Source organism: Schistocerca piceifrons, chromosome 2 (assembly GCF_021461385.2).
Source record: "Schistocerca piceifrons isolate TAMUIC-IGC-003096 chromosome 2, iqSchPice1.1, whole genome shotgun sequence".
Taxonomy (NCBI): domain Eukaryota; kingdom Metazoa; phylum Arthropoda; class Insecta; order Orthoptera; family Acrididae; genus Schistocerca; species Schistocerca piceifrons.
The window spans coordinates 990,871,621-990,898,754 of record NC_060139.1 but is presented as its reverse complement, the minus strand read 5'-3'; the positions used below and the strand labels follow the sequence as shown (position 1 = coordinate 990,898,754).

General features: G+C 42.9%; 1 protein-coding gene across 2 annotated transcripts in view; it reads right to left on the bottom strand.

Moving 5' to 3' along the window:
* Positions 1-27,134, bottom strand: part of LOC124776884 — a 238,875-nt gene that overhangs the window by 156,337 nt on the left and 55,404 nt on the right. The window lies entirely within an intron of this gene.

Below are 27,134 nucleotides of genomic sequence, written 5' to 3'. Positions count from 1 at the left end.
CCTCTATTGAGACGAAGGTTCAGAAAGACACTTGTTGCTGGGATATCGGCAGGTGCACAGGCGCCAGACGACGTCAGGTTCGAGAGGCACGTAAATTTGGCGAGATATTGAACATACATTTCTGTGCTCGTTTGAGATAATGTCTTTCCTTCAATCACCAATTCGTGGCATATTTAATTTTGAAGGAATGGATTAGAATAGGACGAAATTTCATTCTTGCCAGCCACTCAATGATTTAACTGCATTGAGGGATTAGCCTGGGCCGGCCAGGTGGCCGAGCGGTTCTAGGCGCTGCAGTCTGGAACCGCGCGACCGCTGCGGTCGCAGGTTCGAATCCTGCCTCGGGCATGGATGTGTGTGATGTCCCTAGGTTAGTCAGGTTTAAGTAGTTCTAAGTCCTAGGGGACTGATGACCTCAGAAGTTAAGTCCCATAGTGCTCAGAGCCATTTGAACCATTTTTGATTAGCCTGGTAGTTAACTTATGCATCTTGTATGATTAGAATAGGATTTTACGTGTGATCCCCTAAAGAAATTAAATGAAATATGTAAATACTAATAAAACCCAGTTAACATGAATTTCAGTTACTCATTGCCAGGCTGTTACCGTTTCGCGTCAGATCATCGAATTTAAGCGCTGTCTGGCTGGGCTAGCACTTGGTTGGGTGACCACCCAGTTTGCCGAGCGCTGCTGGCAAGGAGGGTGCTCTTAGCACTTGCGAGGCAAACTGAGGAGCTACTTGATTGAAAAGTATCGGTTCCGGTGTCGTAAACTTACGTACGGCCGGGAGAGCGGTGTGCTGACCATATGCCCCTCCATATCTGCATCCAGTGACGCCTGTGGCCTGAGGATGACACGGCAGCCGGTTGGTGCCTTTGGGTTTTCATGGCCTGTTCGGGCGAAGTTAAGTTTTATTGCCTGGTTGTTATCTAGTGACGACCGTTGTCTGTTAGTAATCCTGCTGATGTTGTTTATCTACTATAAGCAGAGTGCTGTGTGTGTCCGTTGTGCAACAGGACCAGCAGATTTTGTTGAGAACGCATTTTTTTTTTCATTTCAACACAGATGACAACTCACAGCTAGCATTTTTCCTATATGACTTCATACACGACTGGTTTCGCCAACCAACCCAAACACGAAACATTCTACCTCACGACGTCAAAACATACTGTGAGGCGTCGGTCCATTCGAGACCACCTTCCATATAAAATGGCAGAGAAATTGAATTGGATTTATGCATTTTCCGTGGTAATTTTGGTCTCATGTTATTTATTTTATCCTGTGACGACTGTCTACGACAGGGCCGGCCACGTCATGCCAAAACTTCACGTGTGCAACGTGTGTGGGTCTCGTGCGGGCCAAGGTCCATCCTGGCACTCGGCTTTGCTCTGTCCTTCTCGGAAGTACATGGAACAGAGCGACATTTCGTTGGGTATTGCGGTGCGGCATTTTTCAGTAGGCACAACTCTCCGTGTTCTGCAGAATCGTGCTGCCAGCGCTATTTACCCGTCGCTGTTTGTTCGTGGTATGAAAGACGTCCACAGGTCAGTGGCTGTTTGCACAAAAAGAGACAATCTAGTGATCTATCGTTGCAATCCTTTAAAATGAATGGGAATGACAAAAGAGGGGGATGAACTTCCCAATTCCCATAACGACAAGTGCTGCAAATTTGCTTTGAAACGACTTTACAATGCTGAAGGTATTTGAAGATTTAGTTGACAATGAAAGAGCAAAAAATTACAACGATCGACAGAGGGGATTTATTGTTCTGTGAATAGAAAATACTTGGTGCTTTGCAAAAAAAATGGTTCAAATGGCTCTGAGCACTATGGTACTTAACATCTGAGGTCATCAGTCCCCTAGAACTTAGAACTACTTAAACCTAACTAACCTAAGGACATCACACACATCCATGCCCGAGGCAGGATTCGAACCTGCGACCGGAGCGGTCACGCGGTTCCAGACTGAAGCGCCTAGACCGCACGGCCACACCGGCCGGCTTGGTGCTTTGCAGGCATGGAGCACGTGAAGAAATTGGAAGCACGAATGGTAATATTTTTGAAGTCGCACGCATTAGTCCATTCTCACTTGCTACTGTTTGCAATGGAACTGAAAGAAAAGTATAGAGATTTCATGTATTAACTGTATGCTGCAATGAAGCGCCAAAGAGGCTGGTATATGTATGCGTATTCAAATACAGAGATATGTAAACAAGCAAGGTACAGCGGCAACGCCTATGTAAGACAAGAAGTGTTTGGCGCAGTTGTCAGATCGGTTACTGCTGCTACAATGCCAAGCTATCGAGATTATGTGATGTTTGAACGTGGTGTTATAGTCATCGCGCGAGCGGTGGGTCACAGCATCTCCGAGGTAGCGATGAAGTGGGGATTTTCTCGTACAACCATTTAACAAGTGTACCGTGAATATCAGGAATCAGGTACCATATCAAATCTCCGACATAGCTGCGGCCAGAAAAAGATCCTGCAAGAACGGGACCAACGACGACTGATGAGAATCGTTCAATGTCACAGAAGAACCTTTCGAAAACTGCTGCAGATTTTAATGATGGGCCATCAACAAGTATCAGCGTGCCAACCATTCAGCGAAACATCATCAATATGGGATTTCGGAGCCGAAGGCCCACTTTTTTTCCCTTGATGACTGCACGATACCTAGCTTTACGCCTCTCCTGGGCCCGTGAACACCGGCATCCAACTGTTGATGGCTGTGAACGTGTTGCCTGGTCGGACGAATCTATTTTCAAATTGTATCGAGCGGATGGACGGGTCGGGTACGGAGACAACCTCAAGAATCCATCGACCCTGCATGTCAGCCGGGGAGTGTTCAAGCTGCTGGACGCTCTGTAATGGTGTGGGGCATGTGAAGTTGGAGTGAATGGGATCCATGATACGTCGAGATACGGCTCTGACAGGTGAAATGTACCTAAGTATACTGTCGGATCACCGGGATCGATTCACGGTCATTGTGCATCCGACGGACTTGGGAAATTCCAGCAAGACAATGCATCACGCCACACATCCAAAATTGCTGCAGAGTGGCTCCAGGAACACTCTTCTGAATTTAAACACTTCCGCTGGCCACCAAACTCCCCAGACATGAACATTATTGTTCCTATCCGGGATGCCTTGCAACGTTCTGTTCAGAATAGATCTCCAACCCCCTCGTACTCTTACGGATTTATGGACAGCCCGGCAGGATTCACGGTGTCAATTCCCTCCAGAAATACTTCAGACATTATTCGAGTCCATGCCACATCGTATTGGGACACTTCTGTGGGCTGACTGTTGTCAGGGGTGGCGCTCCGGCTAGCTGCCCTGGGAGCCGAAGCTCTCTGTGGCACTGCTCTGAGGCGGGCGTCATTGACCCTGGGGCGGCTGTCGCCTCCGTGTCTCGCACACAGCAAAACAGCGGACATCTCCTGTTCCTTGGGACTAGTTGAAGCTACAGTAGGACCCCTTCTGGTCACCGGCCGACAGCGGAAACGGGACGGGAGGCCCCGCCAGTGGAAGAACTGATGGGCGCGATTGCGAGGAAAGGAGTTCGACGCAGCAGGGCACGTTTCGACATTCAGATGCAGCCATATGACGCCTGGAACCAGTCATGAACATGGCACAGAGTCTTTTCATTTCCTAATAACACGTACTGAGCGCGACGGTTACAAGGCTGTTCGTGCAAGCAGTCTGTCATGGGAAATCTCTCTTGGTGAGACACAATTATGATGTGCCACTTGGCACACAAAGAATAATATGTGGATAGGAGCAAATCCTTTTCTCCTCGTAAAGAAAACCAGTACATGGATACTCACCATTTCTTTGACATTAAGAACCTTCCCAGGTTATCACGAGATAATGTTTCTGCTTCCTGTCGCTATATTGCCTATGTGAGTACAACCTGTGCTATTTTCAATCCAAACAGACGTTGACTGCACATCTTGTTGACTTCACACTAATTAAATCAGTTAGCAGTGTCACACTCAATGCTGGAAAGCAGCATATAAAATTTCACAGTTTCAGCAACAAATGAAAACTACCGTTTGTACCAACATGCTGACATTGAATATCTGCTATAATCTGTTGCTGCATATAGTCGGTCTATATATGGCATACAGTATAGCTTACCAGTCAGCTACAATGATGAGTATTCAGAGTTTAAGGTACACCGAGGTGTTTACTACCGCAAAGAAAGAGGGAGACCTGATTTTTTTTTTTTTTTTTGCATGACTAGTTGCCAAAAATTGAGGCATCCAAAAGCTTGAAGCTTGCTTATCTGGCGAAATAACTATCAAAGAATGCCAATACCAGAGGGTATGCAAACTGTGGCCTTTATTTGCTTGTTAAACACTCCCAGATTACTATCACTTATATCTAATGGTTGATATAGGTTGACAATTATTTAACTATATGAAAAAACGTAAATTAGTTACAAACTACGGCGTGCTCTCACTTTATTCAATGTCACTACAGACATTCGGATCCAGGTTATGACATGTTCGGTATGTCTGCCTTCATTGGCGATGATGTGGCGGAGACGAATAGCGAAATTCTGCATGACCCACTGAAGTGTCGGAACATCGATCCTGTCGGTGACGTCCTGAATGGCTGTTTTCAGATCAGCAATGGTTTTGGGGTTGTTGCTGTACACCTCTTTAATATAGCTCGACAATAAGGAATCGCATGCGTTCAGATCCTGAGAATGTGGTGGCCAATCGAGGCCCATGCCAGTGGCCTCTGGGTACCCCAGAGCCAGAATGCGGTTCCCAAAGTACTCCTCCAGGACATCAAACACTCTCCTGCTTCGCTGGGGTCGAGCTCCGTCCTGCATTAACTGCATCGTGCCGAAATCAGGGTCATTTTGGATAGTTGGGAATGAAATCATCTTCCAAAACCTTCACATACCGTTCGATAGTCGCCGTACCATCAAGGAATACCGCACCGATTATTCCGTGATTGGACATTGCACACCACAAAGTCACCCGTCGAGGGTAAAGAGACTTCTCGATCGCGGATTGCGGATTCTCAATCCCCCAAATGCGCCAATTTTGTTTATTGACGAACCCATCCAAATGAAAATGGGCTTCATTGCTAAACCAAGCCATATAGAGCATACTAATTCCCATCATGCACCACTGCCAGTCGTGCAGTTTGAACGTTCTAACTCAAACCGTTTAGAAGATATGGCGATTTTGTTTCATATAGTTCAATAATTGTCGCCCTGTATATTTGAAAATTTCTACGGACTCTGTCTTGAAATAGGTAAACCGTGAGCTACTCATATGTGACTTCACCTAGTTTAGCATGTGATGCTTTGCTGAAAACTACAGGTTTTTATGAGAACAGAGGCGAATCGCTCACTATTTGCAAAGGCGTGATATCGCAAACAAGTCTTTCCTGCCAGATTATGATAAAAATACAGATGAATATATCTTGCTATAAATAGTCTCGATATCTGGGCAATAATGCAACACCTACCTCTTTCTAATATTTCATGGTGTCTGCAGAAATAGTTAGTGTTGTTGTATTGAAGTGAACATACGAGATGATTTAGACACACGCTATATTTCAGAGTCCTGCTTCGCATCTGAATGGTTAGCGAAGGTGGCTGCCATATGGAGAAGATGAGTTCCATTTCTGGTACAGCTAAGAATTTTTCATTTTTCCCTGATGAGAGGATTGATACAGGTGCACTCAGGCTCTTGATGCCAACTGAGGAGTTACTTGATCGAGTAGAAGCGGCTCCTAGGCTTAGAAAGTTTTCAGAAATGCCGGAAGAGCGGTGTGCTGACCACCCTCCATACCATATCCACATGATGCCTAAAGGCAAGGATGAGACAGCAGCCGGTATGCATCTGTTGGGCCTTCACGGCCTGGTCGAGGATCTCGTTATATATTAAAAATAGAACTTGATGTGTATTCCGAAACTATTTACGATCTTCAGTCTGATCTGTCGTTCTGCCCAGAAAAAACAGTGTCTCCACCAAGCAAGCCAGAAGTTCAACAGCAACTGATATAAACTTCGTGAGTTAAAAATGTTATTCACTATAGGGACTTAAAGCTGTGTCTGAATATTACCTCTGTTCTATGTAGAATTCACGACATATTATCATTCCGTTAAACTCCCTGGATGAAACTGTACATCTACATAAATGCTGAGAAATTTGTGAACGTAAAAAAAAAAAAAAGATTTCGAAAACAGTATTTTTCCAAGCCGGAAGTACCAACACCTATTTCAATACATTTTTATCTTTTGGCATAATCAAAGCTAAGCAAAAATTGAAAAGAACTGAAATGTACTAAATGGTTCAAATGGCTCTAAGCACTATGGGACTTTAACATTTGTGGTCATCAGTTCCCTAGAACATAGAACTAATTAAACCTAACTAACCTAAGGACATCACACACATCCATGCCCGAGGCAGGATTCGAACCTGCGACCGTAGCGGTTGCGCGGTTCCAGACTGAAGCGCCTAGAACCGCATGGCCACTGCGGCCAGCCTGAAATGTTCTCATTAGAAGCCAGCGAAATAAAGAGAATAAATAAACCTGTAAAAACCCTCCGTCTACAAAGGGCGTATGTATGCCTTAGAACAGCCCGCCCACATCCCGAGAGAGTGAGTGAGTGAGGGAGGGACAGAGAGAGAGAGAGAGAGAGAGAGAGAGAGGGAGAGAGAGAGAGAGAGAGAGAGAGAGAATCAGCCATCAGTGTTGCCTGGGGATGACAAAAAAATCAGCTTGCACCAAGGTCGGGAAGGTTTCTTCAAAACGAGCTCAGCATATTTCCCCCACTATTTTCATTAATTACTTTCTCCATGTTTGGATGATGCTGATACCACAACTGCTGTTAAATTAATGAGAAGCCACTCCATTTATTTAATTAGAACTTCACTAAGTCACCGCATCATCGGATTTGGCCTTCGTATTTGGCCATTATCAAGTATAACTGAAAGTAATGCTGTAGCAAGGCAACGTCAAATAATTTATTATTTGATTTTTTATTTGTTTGTTCATCAGTTCTCTAACTGGTCTGATGCGATCTGCCACGAATTTCTCTCCCGTATCAACCTCTTCGTCACAGAGTTGCATTTTCATTCAACATCCTCAGTTATTTGCTGGATACATTCCAATACCTGTCTTCTCCTACAGTTTTTATCCTCTACAGCTCCCTCTAGTACCATGGAAGCTCTTTCCTGATGTCTTAATACGTCCGAACATCGTATCCCTTTTTCCTGTCGGTGATACGTATTGCTTGCCTCACAAGTTCTACAGAAAACGTAATTTACTATCTGATCAGTCCACCTAATTTTCAACATCCTACTGTAGCACCACATTTCAAACGATTCGATTCTGTTCTTTACCGGTTTTCCCACCGCCAAAACAATGATGTGCTCCAGATGTACATTTTCAAAACTGTCGCCCTCAAATTAAGACCAATGTCCTCTTTGCCCGTGGCAGTTTGCTCTATATGTCCTCCTTGCTTCGTCTGTCATGTGTAATTTTGCTTCCAAGATAGCAGAATTCCTTCACTTTGTCTATGTCGTGGTCTCCAAGTTTGTTGACATTTATCACGGAATGTTATTATAACTTTACTGTATGCTGAATCTGTCGTTCCGATGACCATCCATTTTTGGATTTTAGTATCCCATTACTTTCCAAGTTGATTCCCGACTATTCACAATCTAGCTTACTCTTCCTCGTTACCAAATTGTGATCGGAGTCTTCAACTACTACTTGGCACGCTTTACGGTACAATACCTGATTTCGGGATCTTTGTCTCACCGTGACGTAGTCCAGTGGGTAGCACCACCATCCCGAGGCCTTTTCCAGGGGTATGCCCTTCTCTTGTCATTTCTGTGGCGTGTGTTCTCTACTACCAGTTGATGTTTAGTGTGGAAATGTGTTAGTCTCTACCCTCTTTTGTAATAACGAGCCAATAGTCTACTACAATGCTGTCTTCTGTTCCTTTCCATGCCGCAGCGTTCCAGCCTCCCATGATTAATTAGATTTTCCACAACCATTAACATAGTGAATTACACGTTCAGTATCCTCATATACTTGCTCTATCTCTTCATCTTCTACGTGCAAAAAATTCAGAACCGCAGTTTTTCAGATATGGTACGATGGAACTCTATTTTTTACCAGTATAAATGTTGTAATCACACTTTTACAACTTCAACTTTTGTAGTCCTGTCTTCCTCAGTTGCGTGTAATATTACGGTATATTGATAATTTTTACTTACGGACCGTCTGACAGCAACAGTTGCAGAAGTCTACAAATCAAAACATCTTACCCTCCTCCGGAAGGTCACAGTATCAGAAACTTTTCTTTTTACAAATCAAAAATTGTCGGCATGTAAACCTGAGCTGTTGGCATTGGCGTTGGTTTACTGTAATTCTGGTGAGAGTAATCCTATTACTTTTAACGTAACACTTTTATTTAATATATAAAGACAACAAAATCATAAAATTTTTGACAAAAATTTATGCGACGTTGTTGTTGTTGTTGTTGTTGTTGTGTTCTTCAGTCCTGAGACTGGTTTGATGTAGCTCTCCATGCTACGCTATCCTGTGCAAGCTTCTTCATCTCCCAGTACTTAGTGCAACCTACATCCTTCTGAATCTGCTTAGTGTATTCATCTCTTGGTCTCCCTCGACGATTTCTACCCTCCACGCTGCCCTCCAATACTAAATTGGTGATCCCTTGGTGCCTCAGAACATGTCCTACCAACCGATCCCTTCTTCTAGTCAAGTTGTGCCACAAGCTCCTCTTCTCCCCAATTATATTCAGTACCTCCTCATTAGCTATGTGATCTACGCATTCTTCTGTAGCACCACATTTCGAAAGCTTCTACACTCCTGGAAATGGAAAAAAGAACACATTGACACCGGTGTGTCAGACCCACCATACTTGCTCCGGACACTGCGAGAGGGCTGTACAAGCAATGATCACACGCACGGCACAGCGGACACACCAGGAACCGCGGTGTTGGCCGTCGAATGGCGCTAGCTGCGCAGCATTTGTGCACCGCCGCCGTCAGTGTCAGCCAGTTTGCCGTGGCATACGGAGCTCCATCGCAGTCTTTAACACTGGTAGCATGCCGCGACAGCGTGGACGTGAACCGTATGTGCAGTTGACGGACTTTGAGCGAGGGCGTATAGTGGGCATGCGGGAGGCCGGGTGGACGTACCGCCGAATTGCTCAACACGTGGGGCGTGAGGTCTCCACAGTACATCGATGTTGTCGCCAGTGGTCGGCGGAAGGTGCACGTGCCGGTCGACCTGGGACCGGACCGCAGCGACGCACGGATGCACGCCAAGACCGTAGGATCCTACGCAGTGCCGTAGGGGACCGCACCACCACTTCCCAGCAAATTAGGGACACTGTTGCTCCTGGGGTATCGGCGAGGACCATTCGCAACCGTCTCCATGAAGCTGGGCTACGGTCCCGCACACCGTTAGGCCGTCTTCCGCGCACGCCCCAACATCGTGCAGCCCGCCTCCAGTGGTGTCGCGACAGGCGTGAATGGAGGGACGAATGGAGACGTGTCGTCTTCAGCGATGAGAGTCGCTTCTGCCATGGTGGCAATGATGGTCGTATGCGTGTTTGGCGCCGTGCAGGTGAGCGCCACAATCAGGACTGCATACGACCGAGGCACACAGGGCCAACACCCGGCATCATGGTGTGGGGAGCGATCTCCTACACTGGCCGTACACCACTGGTGATCGTCGAGGGGACACTGAATAGTGCACGGTACATCCAAACCGTCATCGAACCCATCGTTCTACCATTCCTAGACCGGCAAGGGAACTTGTGTTCCAACAGGACAATGCACGTCCGCATGTATCCCGTGCCACCCAACGTGCTCTAGAAGGTGTAAGTCAACTACCCTGGCCAGCAAGATCTCCGGATCTGTCCCCCATTGAGCATGTTTGGGACTGGATGAAGCGTCGTCTCACGCGGTCTGCACGTCCAGCACGAACGCTGGTCCAACTGAGGCGCCAGGTGGAAATGGCATGGCAAGCCGTTCCACAGGACTACATCCAGCATCTCTACGATCGTCTCCATGGGAGAATAGCAGCCCGCATTGCTGCGAAAGGTGGATATACACTGTACTAGTGCCGACATTGTGCATGCTCTGTTGCCTGTGTCTATGTGCCTGTGGTTCTGTCAGTGTGATCATGTGATGTATCTGACCCCAGGAATGTGTCAATAAAGTTTCCCCTTCCTGGGACAATGAATTCACGGTGTTCTTATTTCAATTTCCAGGAGTGTATTTTCTTCTTGTCCAAACTATTTATCGTCCATGTTTCACTTCCATACATGGCTACACTCCGTACAAATACCTTGAGAAACGACTTCCTGACACTTAAATCTATACTCGATGTTAACAAATTTCTCTTCTTCAGAAACACTTTCCTTGCCATTGCCAGTCTACATTTTATATTCTCTCTACTTCGACCATCATCAGTTATTTTGCTCCCCAAATAGCAAAACTCCTTTACTACTTTAAATGTCTCATTTCCTAATCTAATTCCCTCAGCATCACCCGACTTAACTCGACTACATTCCATTATCCTCGTTTTGTTTTTGTTGATGTTCATCCTATACCCTCCCTTTAAGACACTGTCTATTCCGTTCAACTGTTCTTCCAAGTCCTTTGCTGTCTCTGACAGAATTACAATGTCATCGGCGAACCTCAAAGTTTTTATTTCTTCTCCATGGATTTTAATACGTACTCCGAACTTTTCTTTTGTTTCCTTTACTGCTTGCTCAATATACAAACTGAATAACATCGGGGAGAGTAGAATCGATATTAACTCACTGGCAATGTTGTGAATGTATGGAAGCACCTGTATTAAATAGTTACTGAAGTAGGATGATAAAGAATTTAAATATGATTGGAAACGACTATAACCTTCTTGGAGAACTTATTTTTTTGAAGTTCAATTTTCGAACATTTAATCGTGCAAGGCACGGGTTAACGATAAGTTCTCCTTTAGCACTTGTTTCTATGGCCTTGTAGTACTGCGTGACGGACGGAATGGGAAGAGCCGCAGACAGCGTGGTACTGACTGCCGACGTGGACGTGGTACCCATTCCTGAAGATGTTAGTTTTGAAAACTGCTTAAAAGTGTGTAGACTTGTGATGTGGCTATTGAGTCTATGTAGAGAAATCGTGTCTGTCGGAGTACTTGTTGGAGTATGTGAGCGGTAGTTGCAGTATGAACAACGGCATCTACAGGCAGCTTGGTGAGCCTTGTTAATCCACATGGTCAGAGACGTGAGGAACTGCTATAAATTTGCCATCACAGTTTTGACGGCACAGCAACTTTCAGCGCTTGAACTTTATTGTAATCACTTTTCTTGTATAAGAAAATTAAGTATTTAATTATGCTCAATTTTGAGAATATTTTATTTTATGTTCGCAGTAGCTTCTAATATTAATTTACCTAAAGGCATTTCTTATTCCTGATTTCCCTGTCACTGTACAGTATATTTAATGTTTTGTGTTTAATATACTCTTACGACATTGTATGCGGAATGTAAAAATTCATGATGTGTTCACAAGCTCAGGAAGCTATTATTTCCAGTGAACCAAAGGTTTTAGCTGCATTTTTACTTATCAATGATAAATTTGGTTGAAATGCTTTTCCAATGTGATAATAATTCCTTTCAATAATCATTCAGTCTCCGGGTTTTAAAAACGTGGTGGCCATAGGACTAAGTAAGAACTGCACAGGTTGCATCCAACTCATTCACAAGTAATTTCATTTCGACAAAAATTATTAGCTTCCTAATCTTAAAGTAAATTTCAGAAGAACTAATTTAAATTTTGCTCTTCCCGAGCTGGCGGCCATTTTTCTCAGTTTAATGTTTGAAAAGGTGTGCAGCGTAATGACGGAAGTCCGATTCTAGCAAAAATGAATTATGTATTATGTTATGTAGTAGAAACTGCATTCTTTTAGATGGCATAGTGATGTATGTCTTTGTAAGTGCAGTAGCATTACAGTTGACACCATTAGTTCTACTATGAAATTATTTGTACGTCACATACTACGGCAAAGTGAAGTAAGTCAAAGTTGCACCAAAATGCTATGAAACAAAATTATATTTTCCGTTCCACCCCTGGAAAGTTTTCATTTATTATTATTATTGTTATTACTATTACTACGCAGAAATTCTTATTTTACATTAACATTATCAAAACTGTTTTCAGGAACGTTTTGTGCTATAACATCGTCTAAGATGTTTTCGGGTGAGTTCTGTATAATAATATTGTCTAAACTGTTTTCAAATAATTCTTATATTACTGTATTGTTATCGAAACCGCTGGCTTAATTATTTGGCACTTGCTACTGGAATTTCTAGGAGGTTACGGTCATGGTAATATGAATAATTCACAAATGCTTAGAGAAATCATGAAAGAAGAGGGAACAAATTTGGATTTTGCTACAGAATATCATACATCCGAAAGCGAGTCTAATGAAAAGTACCAGAAAAGCCAGAAAAGAAAGAAAAAACCATTTCCTGCTAAAATGTTTTGTAATGATGATTGCCACTTTAAACTACAATGCGCTTCAAAACCGAAGAAGAAAGGAAAGGAATTTGACAGTTTTTGGAAAGTAGGATGTTTTAACCATCAAAATACCTACCTATGTGGGTATCTCTTGCAGCAAGAAGACCACGAACAGGATCTCGACCGCCAAAGACTTGTGTTCAAAAATAATATTTCCATGTTCAGAATTATTCAGTTAAACTCCATAAAAAGTCGTTTATGACAACTTTCCAAATGTTTGATGGCAGGATGGCAAAAGGTAAAGAAAGGAGAAGAGCCTGCTAGTAATTTAAGAGGTCATCACAAATCTTCCAATAAAGCTCCAGAAGGTAGTCATTTTCATTCCCACATTTAAAGTTGTCCATGCCATGAGTCACATTATTCTCGATCAGAAAACCCTGATACGCATTACCTGAGTCCTTAATTGAACACAACAGTTATGTACAATTTATATAAAGAAAAATATGCTGAAGATGTCATTAAACCAGTATCACAAGTTTTGTATAGAAAGACTTTAAATCCTGCTTTCACTCTAAGTTTTCATCCACCAAGAAGAGATACATGTAGAGGTGATATTTACCAGATGTGGATATCAGTTACTGAAGGTGAAAACAAAAAACAATTAGAAATGCAACGTAAATTACATCTAAGGAGAGCCGAATGTGCATGAAAATCGATGAAAGTGCGTGAAGAATTATCAAAACCTAACTCCATAGATGCTTATTCTTTTACATCTGTTTTGGAAAATGCCCCGGCGTTTCGAGAGTTAACATGATCAGTAGCATTTTATAAACGCAATTTATATTGTTATAATCTTAGCTGTCACGACCTCAGAGCCGACTATGCCTCCATTTATGTACGGGACGAAGCTATAGCCTCGAGGGGATCGCAGGAAATTTCACCATGCGTAGTCAAACACTTTAAAGAAGTGGCTAGTACAAGAAAATTCACAATAATGTGCTGTGAAGCTTGTACTGGAACTTGAAACTTGTGACAGATCTATTACTTCAAGTGGATGTTCTTGACCATATCTTTATAACAAGTGGGCACACGTATCTGCCAAACGACGATGATTTTGCTCTGTAGAACTCTAGACAAAAGGAAAGACTACACAACGTCAGACTGATATAAAAATATTGCTCAGTCACGAAGAAAGAAGCCGTTAACCGTAGTACCGGATGAAGCAAGAAGAATTTGTAGCCTAGAAGTAAGAAGTAGTTAACCGCAAAACTGATGAATTAAAGTGTCCAATACATTGGCTGAAAATTCCGTGATTGCACTATAGAAGGTCTGAATCTACGAAGATGCATTAAAAGACAACTTTGAATGCTGATATACGATTTTTCATCTTAGACCTACAAAAATGGAAAAAGGGACGACCTGTCCAATTCAACGGTATGAAACAGGAACCATTTTACGGTAAAATACGACCAGACAGTAATGTGAAGAAAAAGTAAATGTTAGACTTGTTACCATACATCCCTCTTGTTCACCCAATTTTTTTTCGTTCTGTGAAAGAAATTTTTTAGGACAAAGACGTCTGAGATGCTATTTTATGTTAATTTAAACAGAAATTCATACAATTTATACATAATCATGATGATAATATTAATATCACTAGACTTAATAGCGCTCAAGTATTGTTAATTCATAGTTAAATTGCTAATTAAAAGTGAAATTCATGGAATTTATAAGAGTTATGGTGATAATATTAACATTACTACACGTAATTTATGGTCCAGTGTTAATACTGTCCCATATTACTCTCAATATCCTTATACGCACTTCCGTTAGGATGTCCTGATTTTTCTGTGCAATGTTTCACAAGACGTTCAGGTCCTCAAAATCCGCAAAATTGAGTTACGTCATTATGTCATAAACCGCTTCATTTACTTCAGAGGATTGTCATGCGGGAAACTGATACAAGTTCTCAGCAATGCCAAACCACTGTTGGTTTGGTGGACTGAACCGAGTTACCTGAAGGACACCTAAGGTAGGCAGTAAAGTGAACTATTTGTTGTGTTGTAGGTTATGATCGAACCCCACATTCACCCTAGACTTCGGAAGAAAAACAGTCGATTGTCTTACAATTTATGAATTTCAGTTTGAGCTATATACGTTCAAAGTTACTCAAAATCACAATTAATTATGTGTTTGTACAGTGTAAGATAAATGCCGGTACTCTGTTGGATGGAATAAGGCTGTACAGTTTTGTAAGCGGTTTGTCCCCAGGGCAGAATTTTACGTAGCCAAGGATACGCACCGAGGTCGCGCGAACGGCCGAATTAGCGGCAGATTTTGTGAGTAACGGCTAATAATCCAGAACAGTGCATTATGTAAGTTAAGAGTTTGGTTAAACACGGCAGTTAGTCGCGTTAATAAGTGAAGGGAAGGAAAGTACACTAGATCACTGATGTGTAATTATGTAATAGTAAAACAAAAACAGTTACGGAAGTATTAGGCTGGGTTACATGCGATTTGTTGCACCAAAAGGCAGTAAACTGAGGATTTGGTTACACACTCACACTCTGTCCTACCTTCCTATTCATCACGAATCCTATTCCCGTTACACAATCTTCTACTGCTCCTGATTTTCTCATATATTCGTCTCATCAGAAATCCTTATCTCCTTTCCATTCGTTTCACTGATCCCACTACGTCTAGATGTAGCCTCTACATTTCTCTTTCCATATTTTCTAGCTTACCTACATAACAGATTTCTGACATCCCATCCTCTCACTCGTAGAATTTTACCCTTTCCTTCGTTATTCGATCTTTTTCTCGTGGTTACCTATTCCTTGGCAGTCTCCTCGCGAAGATTCAAAAGCGAGACTAACACCGAATCTTTCGCCCATGGAGGGATTATCATGTAACTTTTGCAATTATAGGCCACCTATGGGTAAACATTAAATATCTTTAATTCAGTGGTTTCCATTGCCTTCTGCATTCCGTTCCATTTCGAGCACGTGTCCCATGTTAAGTGAGCTCGTGGTCGTTGGGAAGTTTTTCTCTGGTAACAATTTGCAACCAATAGGTTACAATCCAGAAAATTCAGCCACCTGTAACAGAGGTGGCAGCAGCACGAAGAAGGTACGTTCGTCACTTTACTGGTGCAGGTACCGCTGGAAGTACGAGCCCTGAGCCAGCTGCTGTACTGTAGTACAAGGTACCGCTGGCAGTACGAGCCCTGAGGCAGCTGCTGTACTGTAGTACAGGGCGATCCCACTGTGGACGGAAAGCGTTGCGTGGCGCCTAGAGGACGGAGTGCTGGCAGATGGACGAAATAGGCGTCTGACGCAGCTTCCTACAGGCCGCGCTATCTCCGAACACAACGTTCGCACTGTACGCGCTCCCATTCTAGACTTTGCTCTCACGCGCCTTTGTTTCTTTCCGCAGACTGGTCTGCATTTAAATTCCCGGGTTTGAAAGGCGCGGAATATCTGACATAGAGTGACGGAAACTGAAGGCATTACACAATAAACAGTTAAATGCTACCGAACTGATACTCCACAATTTGCATAGCTTATTTACAGTATTTTAACAACAGAAAAAGTACATTCCTAAATATGAAGCATGGCGTGGATACGTGTTGCCTGTTAGATGTACGAGGTGTGGCAGAGCCGAGTGGAGGGTCCGAATCAAAGGCTAAGGCGGTTCAGTAACCGCGTAGGCTGCAGATTCCTTGACTTGCGCCATCGGGTGGTGGGTTTCCGGGTTCCGCTTAATAGGTCAGGAGTCCGCTACACACAGGAGCCGGCCACACGGGTAGCGGGGGCTCTGTGGAAGGGACTGGGCGGTTTTTTAGATTAGAGGGTCTCAGGGAACCGCAGAAAGGACGTCCGTCTAAAAGTGGGCAGGTAAAACACAGTAAGGCAGTTGTAGAAACGATTGGTATTGTAGTTGTAAATTGTAAATTGTCGTAGCTGTGTTGGGAAAGAACCAGAGCTCCAAGCCCTAATAGAAAGCAATGAAGCTCAAATAGTTGTAGGTACAGAGAGCTGGCTACAGCCGGAAATAGGTTCAGCCGACATTTTTTCAAACGATCAAACAGTGTTCAGAAAATTATACATTAAATACAGTTGGTGGTGGAGTATTTATTGCTCTCCGAAGTAGTTCGCCTTGTAGCGAAATTGAAGTAGATAGTTCGTGTGAAATAGTATGGTCGACCCCCGACTCAGAAGATATAGCTGCTCAACAGTTCAAAGAAAACTTGAGTCTCATTTCAAATAAGTACCTCATACAATTACAGTCGGTGGTGACTTTAATCTACCCTCGATATGCTGGAAAAATTATACGTTTAAAGCCGGCAGCAGGCATAAAACGCCATCCGAAATTGTACTGAATGCTTTCTCAGAAAATTATTTTGAACAATTAGTTCACGAGCCCACTCGAAGCGTAAATGGTTACGAAAGCATACTTGACCTTTTAGCAACAAATAATCCTGGACAAATAGTGAGTACTGTGACGAATACAGGGATTAGCGAGCACAAGGCAGCTGCTGCTGCGCTGAATACCTAACACCTACAACCATCAAAAAGAAATGCAAAGTATATCTATTTAAAAAATCTGATAAAAATGCTCTTAACGCCTTTTTAAGAGACAGTCTTCACTGCTTCCGATCTGATCATGTAAGTGTAGAAAAGTTGTGGAATGTTTTCAAAGAGATAGTATCGACAGTAATTGAGAGATATATACCACATAAAATAATAAGTGATGGTACTGATCCCCCATGGTACACAAAACGGGTCAGATCGTTGTTGCAGAAGCAACGAAAAAAGCATGGCAAATTTAAAAGAACGCAAATCCCCAAGATTGCCAAAGTTTTACAGAAGTTCGAAACCTGGCACGTACTTCAATGCGAGATGCTTTTAATAATTTCCATAACGAAATTCTGACTCGAAATCTGGCAGAAAACCCAAAGAGATTCTGGTCATACATAAAGCACACCAGTGGCAAGACGCAATCAATACCTTCACTGCGCGATAACAACGGTGAAGTCACTGATGACAGTGCCACTAAATCAGAGTTATTAAACACGATTTTCCGAAACTCCTCTACCAAAGAAGACGAAGTAAATATTCCTGAATTCCAATCAAGAACAACTGCCAATATGAGAAACATAGAAGTAGATATTCTCGGAGTAACGAAGCAGCTTAAATCACTTAATAAAGGCAAGGACTCCGGTCCAGACTGCGTACCAGTCAGGTTCCTCTTAGAGTATGCTGATAAAATAGCTCCATATTTAGCAATTATATACAACCACTCGCTCACAGAAAGACCCGTAGCTAAAGACTGGAAAATGCTCAAATCACACCAATAATCAAAAAGGGAAGTAGGAGTAATCCGCTGAATTACGGGCCTATATCACTATCGTCGATTTTAAGTAGGGTTTTGGAACATATACTGTGTTCGAACATTATGAAATACCTCGAAGAAAACGATTTATTGACACATAGTCAGCACTGTTTCAGAAAATATCGTTCTTCAAATGGTTCAGATGGCTCTGAGCACTATGGAACTTAACTTTCTGAGGCCATCAGTCCCCTAGAACTACTTAAACCTACCTATCCTAAGGACACCACACACATCCATGCCCGAGGCAGGATTCGAACCTGCGACCATGGCGATCGCTCGGTTCCAGACTGAAGCGCCTAGAACCGCTCGGCCACCTCGGACGGCAAAATATCGTTCTTGTGAAACACAAGTAGCTCTTTATACTCACGAAGTAATAAATGCTATCGAAAGGGGATATCAAATTGATTCCATATTTTTAGATTCCAGAAGGCTTTGGACACCGTTCCTCAAAAGCGACTTCTAACCAAATGGCATGCCTACGGAGTATCGCCTCTGTTGTGCGACTGGATTCGTCATTTCCTGTCAGAAAGGTCTCAGTTCGTAGCAACAGGCGGAAAGTCATCGAGTAAAACAGAAGTAATGTCCGGCGTTCCCCAAGGAAGTATTATATGTCCTGTAATGTTCCTGATCTATATTAACGACATAGGAGCAGGCTGAATGGCCGTCTTAGATTGTCTGCAGATGATGCTGTTATTTATCGTTAAGTCATCAGATGATCAAAACGACCTGAAAAATGATTTAGATAAGATATCTGTATGGTGTTAAAAGTGGTAATTGACCCTGAATAAGGAAAAGTGTGTAGTTATTCACATGAGTACTAAAAGAAATCAGCTAAACTTCGATTACGCGGTAAGTCACACAACTAAATACTTCGGGATTACAGTTACAAATAACATAATTTGGAACGATCACATAGATAATATTGTGGGTAGAGCAAACCAAAGACTGCGATTCACTGGCAGAACACTTAGAAGGTGCAACAGGTCTACTAAAGAGACTGCTTACACCACGCTTGTCTGCCCTATTCTGGAGTATTGCTGTGTGGTGTGGGATCCGCATCAGGTGGAACTGACGGATGACATCGAAAAAGTACAAAGAAGGGCAGCTCTATTTGTATTATCGCGAAATAGGGGAGATAGTGTCACAGACATGATACGTGAATTGGAGTTGCAATCATTAAAACAAAGGCGTTTTTCGTTGCGACGGGTTCTTCCCATGAAATTTCAGTCACCAGTTTTCTCCTCTGATCGCGAAAACCTACATAGGGAGAAATGATCATCACGATAAAATAAGAGAAATCAGGGCTCGCACAGAAAAATTTAAGTGCACGTTTTTCCAGCGTGCCGTTCGAGAGTGGAACGGGAGAGAGACAGCTTTAAGTTGGTTCATTGAACCCTCTGCCAGGCACTTTATTGTGAATAGCAGATTAATCACGTAGATGTAGATGTAGATGTAAAATAATGAAACTGATGCTGTCACAGACTAAGTCTGATTGTGCCAAAGATAAACAAACAGTAACTGTGAAACTTCCTGGCAGATTAAAACTGTGCAGAAGAGCAAGAGAGCTTCTGTAAAGTTTGGAAGGTAGGAGACGAGATACTGGTAGAAGTAAAACTGTGAGTACCGGGCGTGAGTCGTGCTTCGGTAGCTCAGATGGTAGAACACTTGCCCGCGAAAGGCAAAGGTCCCGAGTTCGAGTCTCGGTCGGGCACACAGTTTTAATCTGCCAGGAAGTTTCATATCAGCGCACACTCCTCTGCAGAGTGAAAATCTCATTCTAGTAACTATGAAGCTCGAGGCCTTCTCAGTGGAGTGTGGAATCTCTGATGTCTGTAGACAAATCAGTGTGGCTGTGGCCTTCATTTGTGTAGGACCTGGTTTTGTTTTGCCGGAAAAATAGTATGTGTAATAACAGAGGGAAAAGTTTCCGTGAAGTTTCACACGAAACTTGGAAAAACTGCCACTGAAACAGATCTACTAGATGTCCTAGTAAGTGCAGGCAACAGCAACCAGTAAGACGGGTTATACAGAACTACACAACACATGACAGCACGCGATCCGTCGGTGAAGTCCATAAGCATAACTGGCAAAATCTAGGAATTTATGCCCCAGAATTTACGTCATATTTGTAAAAGACCAGGCATTACGGGGAGTTAGATTACATCATGGTGAGGCAGAGATTCCGAAATCAGATACTCCTAGTTCACAATTTTGTGTTTATGAAGAGTAAGAGACTAATCAGGAAGAATCAATGCGCAAAGGTGAGAGAGATGAAAGTACTAACGAATGAAAGTTCACTGAGGCTATAGATGCTGCGGTAAGGAATAGCTCACACAATTCAGTTGAAGAGGTGTGAACATCTCTAAAAAGGGCAATCGTAGAAACTGGGAAGAAAAACACAGGGAAAAAGAAGTCAACTGCGAAGAAATCATGAGGATCAGAAGAGATACTTCAATTGATCGATGAAAGAAGGAAGTACAAAAGGGTTCCGGGAAATTCGGGGATACAGAAATACAGGTCACTTAGGAACGAAATAAATAGGAAGTGCAGGGAAGCATGCGAGAAACGGCAGCATGAAAAACGTGAAGAAATCTAAAAAGAAATGATTGTCGGAAGGACTGTCTCAGTATACAGAAAAGTCAAAACAAACCTAGGCGAAATTAAAAGCAAGGGTGGCGACGTTAAGGGTGCTTCGAGACTTCCACCGTTAAATGCAGAGAAGAGAGCGGGTAGGTGAAAGAGTACATTTAAGGGCTCTATGAGGAGGAAGACTGATCTGATGATGGAAGAGGAAACAGAAGTCGACAGGGAAAAGATAGGGGATCCCGTATTAGAATCAGAATATAAAAGAACTTTAGAAGATTAAAGTCGAATAAGGCAGTAGGGATAGATAACAATCCATCAGAATTTCTAAAATCATTGGGGGAAGTGGCAACAAAACGACTATTCATGTTGGCATGTAGAATGTACGAAACTGGTAACGCATCATCAGACTTTCGGAAAAACATCATCGACATAATTCCGATGACAGTAAGGACCTACAAGTGCGGGAATTATCGCACAATCAGCTGAACAGTTCATACATTCAACTTACTGAGAAAAATAGTGTAAAGAAGAAAGGAAAAGAAAACTGACGATCTTCAATCAATACCTTCACTGCGCAATAGCAATGGAAATGTTACTGATAACAGTGCTGCTAAAGCAACGTCACTAAACACAGTTTTCCGAAATTGCTTCAGCAAAATATTCCAGAACTCTAATTAAGAACAACTGCCATCATAAGGAACTTAGATATCCTCGGTGTAGTGAAGCAGCTTAAATCACTTAATAAAGACAAGGCCTCCGGTCCAAATTGTATGTGAGTCAGGTTCCTTTCAGAATATGCTGACACAATAGTTCCATACTTAGTAATCACATACAATCGCTCGATCATCGAAAGATCCGTACCTAAATACTGGGAAGTTGCACAAGCCACACCAACAACCGAGAAAGGAGATAGAAATATTCCACTGAATTACAGACCCATATCTCAGCAGGTACATTATGAATTATCTTCATGAAAACGATTCATTGGCAAACAGCCAAAACGTATTCCGAAAATACCGGTCTTGTGAAACATGATTTGCTCTTTATTGTCACGCAGTAATGAATGCTGTCGACAGGGGATGTCAAACTGATTCTATTTTTTAAGTTTCCAGAAAGCGTTCGACACCGTTCCTCACAAGCGACTTCCAATCAGATTGCGTGTAAATGGGGTATCGTCTCAGTTGTGCGACTGAATTCGTGATTTCCTGTGAGAAATGTCACGGTTCTTAGCAACTTACTGGAAGACATCGAGTAAAAGAAATGTAATATCTGGCGTTCTCGAAGGAAGTGTTATAAGCTGTTCTTTATCTATGTAAACCATTTAGGAGGTAATCGGAGTAGCCCTCGTAGATTGAATGCAGATAATGCTGTCCTTCACCGTCTTGTGAAGTCATCAGATGATCAAAACGAATCGCGGAATGATTTAGACAGCATATCTGTATCGTACAAAAAGTGGCAATTGATTCGATATAATGAGAAGTGTGAAGCCAACCCATAGGTACTAAAAGTAATCCGCTAAGTTACGGTTAGACGATACATCACACAAATATAAAGGCTGCCAGTTGAACAACAGACTTGGGGATTACAATCACAAACAGCTTAAAATTAAGTAGTATATGTTGAGGCCAAAGCAAACCAAAGTCTGAGAGTTATTGGCCGATCACTCAGAAAATGCAACAGATCTGCTAACCAAACTGCTTACGCTACGCTTATTCCCCCTCTTCTGAAGTATTTTTGTGCAGTAGCCGATATTTCTGGGATTTCTGTAGCCTTATTCGCGAAAACTGCGATTATAGACCGCAAAGGTGCAACGAGGGTGTTTCAGCTGGGGACGAGGAGGCGGTTGAGTTCGCGCACACTCACAGCGCGGACACCGATGCACAGGGAAGCAGTTGTCCTGGCGCACAAAAGACTAACTAGCCTTGGCTTGAAACTGCCAGCCTGCCAGAGTAACCAATGATATCGTGGTGTCACTTCGCGGCGATGAATACAACTTCATCACAGCATGAGGCACCATTGAGTGGCACTGCAAACCGTTTCTAGCTAATAATCATCGCCCAGCTTAGCCAAAACGTGGATTAACCATAACCCATAAAGACAGTCGACATTTTTAGAATACACTGGGTGCCAGATTAGCTACGCATGTGACATATCATGGAGGTTACATTCGTTACTAGCAAATTCGGTAGCTGTTTCATTAACAGTTTTAGATCTCAAAACAAGTTTCTCACTACATTTACGTTTCGGTCATCTATTACTATCGTCAGACAGACAAATGTGTATTGCAGCGTACTTGTCACAGATGTGAACTTATTCAACAGGAAGTTTCGCCATTTTAAGCTATTAAATTAACTAAAACGTATAAGGTGTTCTCTTGACATGGGGCAGCTGCCCTCCCCCTAGAAGATATTCGCAGTTTTTCACTAGTTTACTGTTTTATTTAATAAGAAATGCTGCATGTTTTCTCGGATTGTACAAGTGCATTCTTGTATTTAAAATGTTTATTAAAAGCAGTTTTTCACTGGTTTACTGTTTCATTTAATAACAAGTTCTCTATGTTGTCTCGAGTCCTTGTTTCCTGAGACTAGTATGACCTCCCCCCCCCCCCCCCCCTCCTCCTCTAGTTCAGATCCTGGGTACGGCCTTGTCTCTTGACTTGATATGAATCTTGGCCTTCTATGCATATCTAACAATGAAATGGCCTAATGCGACTGTCGACGAAAACAATACTGAAATATTTTACACGGAAAAAATACCGCGAAAGAAATGCACATTTGAAATCTTAACTGTTGAGATGTGCTGCAAGTATTTTTTAAAGTTGAAGATAACCATTATTGCCGCACTAAGAACCGATTATAACAGCTGTTTGCTCAGAAGCCCTTCCTGCATGGCGAATCAGCCGAATCCGTCGTGGCAAGAGAGCGTAACGCAAACCTCCATGTTGCACAAACGCGAATTTATAGCAGACGTGGCAATAACTTGCAGTTTTTACCGACAGCTAAACTGTTACTGATGTAACTTTTACAAAAATGACTAGCATAGGAAATTACACTGAGGAGCCCCCCCCCCCCCCCAAAAAAAAAAAAGCAGTGCTGGAGGGAATTGCCACCATGAATCCTGCAGGATTGTCCATAAATCCGTAAGAATACGAGAGGGTGGAGATCTCTTGTGAACAGCACGTTGGAGGCGTCCCAGATACGCTCAATAATGTTCATGTCTGCGGAGTTTGGTGCCCAGCGGAAGTGTTTAAACTCAAATGAGTGCTCCTGGAGCCACTCTGTAGCAATTCTGGACTTGTGAGATGTCTCATTGTCTTTCTGGGACTGTCCACGTCCGTCGGAATGCACAATGGATATGAATGGACGCAGATATCAGACAGGATGCTTACGTACGTGTCACCTGTCAGAGTCGTATATAGGCGTATCAGGGGTCCCATGCCACTCCAACTGAACACGCCCTACACCATTACAGAGCCTCCACTAGCTTGAACAGATCCCTGCTGACATACAGGGTCCAAGAATCATTAGATTGTCTGCATACCATTACACTTCCATCCGCTCGATGCAATTTGAAATGAGACTCGTTCGATCAGGCAACATGTTTCCCGTATCGGCAGTCTCCAATGACTGTGTTGACAGGCTCAGGCGAGGTGCAAACGAGTGGGCCTTCAGCTCCGAATGCCTACATCGATGATGTTCCGTTGAATGGTTCGCACGCTGACACTTCTTGATGGCCCAGCACTGAAATCTGCAACATTTGCTGGAAGGTTGCACTTCTGCCCTCTTGAACGATTGTCTTCAATCGTTGTTGGTCCCGTTCTTGCAGGATCTATTTCCGGCTGCATCACATCGGAGATTTCATATTTTACCGGATTTCTGATGTTCACGGCACACTCGTGAAATGATCGTACCGGAAAATCCCCACTTCATCGCTACCTCGGAGATGCTGTGTCCCATCGCTTGTGCGCCGACTCTAACACCACGTTCAGACTCACTTAAATCTCGGTAACCTGTCATTGAAGCAGCAGTAACCGATCTAAAAACTGCGCCAGACACTTGTCTTGTGTAGGCGTTGCCGACCGCAACGTCGTATTCTGCCTGTTTGCAGATCTCTGCATTTGAATACGCATGCCTACACCAGTTCCTACGGCGCTTCACTGTAAATCGAGACAGTGTTTGACGTTACATTACAGACGACTTCCATCAGTGGGGACTAAAATTTGTTGAAATGAAATATTTCTTATACATAAATTATTTTGTAACAATTCCCGTACCACATTTAAAAAAATAGCTCTAAGCACTATGGCACTTAACATCTGAGGGCATCAGTCCCCTAGACTTAGAACTACTTAAACCTAACTAACTTAAGGACATCACCCATATGCATGCCCGAGGCAGGATTCGACCTGCGACCGTAGCAGCAGTGCGGTTCCGGACTGAAGCGCCTAGAACCGCTCGGCCACAGCAGCCGGCTGTACCACATTCCTTAAGATAATTTTTAGTTTACTAATGTTTAGTTTACTAACGATGAAATTGTTTCTTGTTCATGCCATATACTCGTCACAAAAATGTGAGTTGTCTATTGACTGACGAAAACAAATATTTTCCTTAAACTAGGCACACGTGAGAAAAGAAAAATTAATGCATTCAGAGACTTCACAATAAATACTAGTTTCATTTAGACAAAATGAGGACGGAGTAATGGTACCGGCCGATGTCATGCATACTGTGCTACCCACCAAGTACGACGTACTTGGTTAAGCTGATGAAACGTTGTCATGCAAATTGATACTACACAAATGACTGAACCTCAACAATACAGTGCTATTCCATTTAAGAAACTGAATTAACAAGGAGCTGTCTGAAATTATGTTGTGTGACAATTTCCCCAAAAATGTTTTCCATGGCCTAAAAAGTTCCAGTATTAGTTGTTCCAGGTTTACTCCTCAAAGACAGAGGTGATACGTCGAGGTCAAGAGTCCAACAAAACGAATGAATTATCTCTGCAACTAGGAGGAACGCGTTTCGAATGAAATGTTGAACATCATCCTTTCGCATTTTTACAGACTTTCAGACGTCGATTACAAGATTATTGCAGCTTTAAGTTTTTTTCCCTAATTTATGGTCCTGACTTGCCTTGAGGTCCCTGGACATGGATATAAAGCTGCGGAAACATTTCTACATACTTGTAGCATCGTACCCAGGGTTGACCGCGGTCCTCTGGTTTGGAGCTGAGTGGAAGGTCTAAACCACAGGCTCAGACGGCTCTTCGACGGTATCGGATGCGAATTTCTCGACCTCCGCTATCGGATGCAGAATTTTTTTTTTAACTATGAGACTTAACATCTATGGCCATCAGTCCCCTAGAACTTAGAACTACTTAAACCTAACTAACCTAAGGACATCACACAACACCCAGTCATCACGAGGCAGATGCAGAATTGTAGGGCACGCAGGAAGCGGCTAATATGGTGGCGGAGTACGTGTGGTGTGCACAACGGGCGTTTTTTAAGTCAGGGAAACCCTCCCTTGGGAGCAAAGACGATTTGCCTGCTAAACTAGCCACAGTGACCTGAGAGAATCTTGGTCTCTCAGATCGGAGATAGAAAAGATTGGTATGGTTTTAGTAAACAGCAGGAGTATGCAAGGAAAGGTCCCAGAATTTGTATCACATACTGCACAGATAGTATTGGGAACAGAAAGCTAGTTGAAACCAGATGTCAATGATAACGAAATCCTAAGTTCAGACTGAAATGTTTATCGTAAGGATAGGTTAGCCGCCAGTGGTGGCTGCGTGTTTATTGCAGTAAAAAATTCGATAAAATCTAGCGAGGTTATCACGGATTCCGAATGTGAATTAATCTGGGTGAAATTGAGTTTCAAATAACGGACAAAAATGGTGATCGGATGCTTTTATAGACCACCTGGGTCAGGATCTGTAGTTGTAGAGCACTTCAGGCAGAACCTGCAGAATATCATTTGTAATTTTCCTGATCATGCCGTTGTAATAGGCGGTGACTTCAACTTGCCAGGTATAGACTGGGGGTGTTATGCAATCAAAACTGGTTCCAGAGATAGGGAATCGTGTGGCATTGTTCTGGATGTCTTGTCTGAAATTTACCTTGAGCAGATAGTTGGAGAACCAACTCGTGAGACCTCCTGGCCATAAACAGACCTGAACCCCTCGAATCAGTTAACGTAGAGGGAGGTATCAGTGATCATAAGGCTGTGACAGGGTCTATGACGACGGGTCCTACAAGGAATGTTAAGGAAGGCAGGAAGATATATTTGCTCAGCAAGGCTAACAGGATACAAATTTCAGAATATCTCAGCAGTCAGCATCAAATATTCGGCGATGAGGACGAAGATGTAGAGAACAAATGGAAAAAATTCCAAGACATCTTTCAATTTTCCCCAGACAATTATGTTCCGAGTGAGGTTTGAAGGGATGGGAAAGATATCACCATGGTTTAATAGCCGAAAAGCCCTGCTTAAACAAAGAGCACTTCATCTCAGATTCAAGAGAAGTAAAAACCTAGCTGACAAACAAAAGCCGAACGAAGCGAAAATGAGCGTAAGAAGAGCCATGAGAGAAGCGTTCAATGATTTTGAAAGTAAGACATT